Genomic DNA, 6,691 nt, shown 5'->3' with positions numbered 1-6,691 from the left:
TACTTGCCAATTCCTTACGGTAACATGACTAAGCAAAAAAATGCAAAACAAATAAAAAGGGGCACTCGCGGAAAAATGCCCAACATTCTAATATACGGCATCTCAGATAAAAAAAAAAAGACATGCAAGTGTTAGCCCAACCATCAAGGCACACTTTCTAACACATAAACATGAAAAAAAAATCAATAATATACGGCAATTCCTTACTACGTAGTAAATTTTTACAAATATTGAAAAAAAAACAGAAATTGGCAACCGCAGTTAAATACCCAATATACCAATAACTACGTCGTATCTGACAAAAACAAAATCACGCATGGGTAGCCAGATCATCTAGACACACTTTCCAACATTAAAAAAGCAAAAGTTTTACGACACTATTTCGCAATATCTTACGGAAAAATGACTTGGCAAAAAAATTAAAAAAAATTAAAAAGGGACACTCGCGGTAAAATGCCCGACATTCTAATATACGACATCTCAGATAAAAAAAAAGACATGCACGTGTTAGCCCAACCATCAAGGCACACTTTCTAACACATAAACATGAAAAAAAAAATGAATAATATACGGCAATTCCTTACTACGTAGTAATTTTTACAAATATTGAAAAAAAAACAGAAATTGGTAACCGCAGTTAAATACCCAATATACCAATAACTACGTCGTATCTGACAAAAACAAAGTCATGCATGGGTAGCCAGATCATCTAGACACACTTTCCAATACTAAACAAGCAAAAGTTTTACGACACTATTTGGCAATATCTTACGGAAAAATGACTTGGCAAAAAAATGAAAAAAAATGAAAAAGGGGCACTCGCGGTAAAATGGTCCTCGTGGTGATGAACGACATTTTAACTAAAAAAAAAACATGCACATGGTAGCCAAACAATCCACCAAGACTTTCCACAACTGATAACCTATACAAGTTGCACCATTCTACGACAATTTCATAATACGTAATAACTTTGATAATTATGCAAACTACCTCAGAAGGGTAAACTCGGACGCGAACGACCCCGACGCGTCTCAGAAATCGGGGAAGGAGTACAGCTACAGCAATGCACATCTGGACACTACTAGAGCGTGTAGGGGAGACACCTCCTGCAGGTCGATCACCCACAAATTCAGTCACAGGGGTGAGTCACGTGAGAAAAACCTGTTTTTTTTTGACGCTCGGGGTCGCAAACGACCCACCGTACCTATCCAGGGTTAAAATTGTGAAAAATGCAAATCCATATTTAGCATCCGGAAATAAAACCTCTCCAAAAGATAATGGAGTCGTCCATGGCACAAGATTTTTCTGTGGTAGAAATTTCGTTAAATTCCCTACATTAGTTTCGACATTATCATGAAAATTACGAAAAAGGCAAATCAATATCTAGATTCCGGATCCGGATCTGGATCATCTAATTTTAAATGGGACGTCCATGACCTAAGCTATATCTGTGGTAAAAAAATGCGTCGAAATCCGACAGGTAATTTTGACGTAATCCTGCTCTCAGACGGACAGACTCGCAAACAAATAAATAACAAATAAACCTACTCCTTGGCGGTGCTAATACAAAAATATATGAACTGACTAGATATTATAACCTCATTGGTAAAGGTAATAAAGAAATATATAAACCAACTTGATTTCATAACCCCCTTTGCGGAGGTAAAAAAGAAACAAATAAACGGACATGTTTTTTATAACATTCTTGGCAGATATCATAGGTAATATATATACTGACTCGTTTTTATAAGCTCCTTGACGGAGGTAAAAATTAAACAAATCCACAAACCCGCTTTCATAACCTCCTTGGCAGATGTAATAGAGAATATATAAACCGACTTAACTTCTTAACCTCCTTGGCGGAGATAATAAAGAAATAAACAGACCTGTTCTTATAACCTCTTTTGCGGATATAGTAAGAAATATATAAATAGAAGAAAGATAAAAGTCAATGACAATTCTTCTATACATATACCTGTCAAATTCAGGTTTTCTGTACTTAGAATTGAAATCAACCCATCTTCACCATCGTAGCTAATTGGTAGGTTTGGGACTTGGCATTCGATTAATTATAATTTTTTTGCATATTTAAACATGTTTCTTTCATATTTCAAATAAGCCATATATATTAATACATTAAAATCTGGATTCTTTCCTCGTGGCGGAGTGGTATGGTCACTGGCATACAGATATCCTGGCGAGGGTTCAAATCCCCGCCGGTCCGATATCATAGTCTTTGGGCGGTTCCGCCTTGGGCTCTGATCCCGAGGTCGTTAAGAGAATCCAGACTATAATGTATTAATATATATGGCTCATTTGAAATATGAAAGAAACACGTTTAAATGTGCAAAAAAATTATCATCAATCGAATGCCAAGTCCCAAACCTACCAATTAGCTACGATGGTGAACATGGGTTGATTTCAATTCGAAGTACAGAAAACCTGAATTTGACAGGTATATGTATAGAAGAATTGTCATTGACTTTTATCTTTCTTCGTGGCGGAGTGGTATGGTCACTGGCATACAGATATCCTTGGGCTCTGATCCCGAGGTCGTTAAGAGAATCCAGACTTTAATGTATTGATATATATGGCTTATTTGAAATATGAAAGAAACACGTTTAAATGTGCAAAAAAAATATTATTAATCGAATGCCAAGTCCCAAACCTACCAATTAGCTACGATGGTGAAGATGGGTTGATTTCATTTCTAAGTACAGAAAACCTGAATTTGACAGGTATATGTATAGAAAAATTGTCATTGACTTTTATCTTTCTTCGTGGCGGAGTGGTATGGTCACTGGCATACAGATATCCTGGCGAGGGCTCAAATCCCCGCCGGTCCGATATCATAGTCTTTGGGCGGTTCCGCTTTGGGCTCTGATCCCGAGGTTGTTAAGAGAATCCAGACTTTAACGTATTAATATATATGGCCTTTTTGAAATATGAAAGAAACACGTTTAAATGTGCAAATAAATTATCATTAATCGAATGCCAAGTCCCAAACCTACCAATTAGCTATGATGGTGAAGATGGGTTGATTTCAATTCTAAGTACAGAAAACCTGAATTTGACAGGTATATGTATAGAAGAATTGTCATTGACTTTTATCTTTCTTCGTGGCGGAGTGATATGATCACTGGCATACAGATATCCTGGCGAGGGTTCAAATCCCCGCCGGTCCGATAACATAGTCTTTGGGCGGTTCCGCCTTGGGCTCTGATCCCGAGGTCGTTAAGAGAATCCAGACTTTAATGTATTAATATATATGGCTTATTTGAAATATGAAAGAAACACGTTTAAATGTGCAAAAAAATTATCATATATATATATATATATATATATATATATATATATATATATATACATATATATATATATATATATATATATATATATGTACATATATATATATGTATATATATATATATATATATATATATATACATATATATATATATATATATATATATATATATATATATATATATACCCTCATATATATATATATATATATATATATATATATATATATATATATATATATATATATATATATATATATATATATATATATATATTTATATATATATATATACCCTTATATATATATATATATATATATATATATATATATATATATATATATATATATATATATATATATATATATATATATATATATATATATATATATATATATATACAGTATATATATATATATATATATATATATATATATATATATATATATGTGTGTGTGTGTGTGTGTGTCTTATTTATAACTATAATCGAACAGTTCAACATGTTTTTTTTCAAAAAGGCCCATAAAAGAAACACATGAAATATAAATAAATCACTAGGCCAATAAACATTGGCCCTTTTCTGGATGTAAAGTAAAAATGAGGAATACAGTGGAGAGTGACGGTTTGTATAGGAAAGCAAAAGGGTGTTTCCAATTATTCTACAGTGGTTATAATTGCTGGAAGGACTAGCCAAATTTAATTATATCCAGGTGTGTCTTCATATTGTTGAGATGCTCGGTGCATGTCTTGACCTCCGATGCATATCTGGTGGTCGGTCTCCGTAGATTATCTTCTTAATGATAGGATTGAGAAGAGTATTGTCCACTGTGTCAGCTTTCCATTGGCCGCCGAATAGGTTCATTGTGTTTGATTGATTTATAATGGCTGATTCCAGGATTTTCCTTCTGTACTTTATAAACGGCGGATTCTATATCTCTTTTATTTTGATAAACATTAATAAGGGCGCTTCCTATGGTCTTGGGATATGAAAAAAACAAAGAGGTTCTCAGTATTGATGTTATTTGTTATATTTTCAATACCTCCAGTATATGGGAGTTTTATCTATTTTTAAAATCTCTTTGGTTAGTAACATCATAATCTTTATAATATATAGTGTTGGCTTTGTCGATGGCCTTTTCTATAACATACGTCGGGTAGAATAGCTGGGTGAGTTGTTTACGAATGATTTCAAATTCTTTACTTAGGTAGGCTGGGGAACAGATTCTCAAACCTCTAATAAATAGATTACAAGCTACTCCATTTTTTACAGAAATGTCGTGATAACTAAAGAAATGAATGTAGGAAATAGGTAAAGTTCGTTTTCTATACACAGTGAAATTGTACCCTAACAATTTGCTTATAATTAGTATGTCCAAAAAAGCTAATTTCCCCTCTTTTTCCCATTCAGTTTTAAATTTTATGCTAGGGATTAGGGAATTTATATTATTGAAAGATATATTAAAATTTCCCGAGCTATCATCCCAATATGAGAAAATGTCATCAACATAGCGTTGCCAAACCATGTTCGTAGGTTTAATTGTTGTTAAAATTTCCGTTTTAAAGTATTTCATGTAGAGATTGGCTAAAATTGGAGATAACGGGCTGCCCATACTACAACCAAATTTTTGTTTATAAAAATTTCCATTGCAAGAAAATACGTTATTTGACACAGTTTAATTAACTTATTTTTTTTTTTTCAATACCGAGGGGGAAGTGATCTTCATAGGGGATTATTTTTTTCTCAAGAAACCTAGTACATTATTGATCGGGACCTTTGTAAATAGGGATTCTACATCAAGACTCAAGAGTTTTACTTTGTTTACCTGGATACTTAATCTATTGAATTTCTGGATAAAGTCTTCTGCATGCTTGATATGAGCGGAAGAAAAACTCCCTTTTCTATTGAATTTCTGGATAAAGTCTTCTACATGCTTGATATGAGCAGAAGAAAAACTCCCTAGAAAGGGAGACATCAGGTCTGCTAACCATTTTGATATATTATATATAAAAAATCATTTGCATGAGACAATTGGGCGCAAGGGAATACCGTCCTTATGACTTTTTGGGATCCCGTAAAAACAGAATAGGGTGCCCGAGTGTACCCTCAAGCAAGAGAACTCCAACCAAGAAAATAGAAGACCATGTTACATAGGCTATGGCACTACCCAAGTCAGGAGAACAATGGTTCGATTTCGGAGTATTCTTCTCCTAAAAGAGCAGCTTACCATAGCTAAAGAGTCTCCCTACCCTTACTAAGATGAAAGTGGTAACAAAATAATTACAATGCAGTAACACCTTGGGTGGAGGTGAGTTCTTTCGTAATTTCAGTGTTGTCAGGTGTATGGGGATAGAGGAAAATATGTTTTGAATAAAACAAACTATTCTGTATCTGTATAGGCAAAGAGAATATGGACCGTAACTAGAGAGAAGGATCCAATTCAATACTTTCTAGCCACTCAAAGGACCAATAACTCTCTAGTAGTAGTATCCCAACGTGTAGCTGGTGCACTGGCCAACCTACCACCTAAAAAGATATATATATATATATATATATATATATATATATATATATATATATATATATATATATATATATATATATATATATATATATACATATATATATATATATATATATATATATATATATATATATATATATATCTGTGTGTGCGTGTGTATATATGTGTGTGTTAGAGTGTGTTTTTGTGTGTGTGTATGGCTTAAACTTCATTCTATTTAAACCTGATAGACAATACTAACAGTTTTGGAAAAGTAAATACATTGAAGTGCAAAAGGTCATTTTCAAAGTATTGTAAAAGTACTCTTCTCTTATAATAGTATCTCCAGGGGTAATGTTACCTTTCGGAACAAGGATATATTTTAGAAAATATAAGAAGAAAATAAGAGAAAAACCAAATTAAAACCTTACGGTGAGTTCTTCATGGGAAAGGAGTATATATATCAAATATCAGGTATATAAAAAATCGCGTAAAATATTGATGCGTCTTATTCAATAATTTTATCATCAGAATCAATATTAGAAGAATAATAAGCGCATGATATAGGCTCTTTAAATTTATTTCAAATATATTTCAAGTGGCTGTCATAAGGATATGTTTGAAATTAAAGTAATAAAAACGTTATTGCATAAAGTGAAGAGATCCAAATAGTAATTAAAAAAAAAAATTCTGAAACTGAGTAATTTTGTTGTTTTAATATATTTCTCATATTCTTTACCATTGAGGTCTTCAATTCACCGTCACTTTATTTCTTATTTAAGTCTTTGCTATTCTTTCTCACTTAATCTTTCGCACCTTCCCCTGCCATTTAGCTTTATCCCACTCGAGAAGCTTGGACGAAAAGCCAGAGAATTAATCTCCTTG

Source organism: Palaemon carinicauda, chromosome 21 (assembly GCF_036898095.1).
Source record: "Palaemon carinicauda isolate YSFRI2023 chromosome 21, ASM3689809v2, whole genome shotgun sequence".
Classification (NCBI taxonomy): Eukaryota; Metazoa; Arthropoda; class Malacostraca; order Decapoda; family Palaemonidae; genus Palaemon; species Palaemon carinicauda.
Note: the sequence above shows the minus strand (reverse complement) of the source record.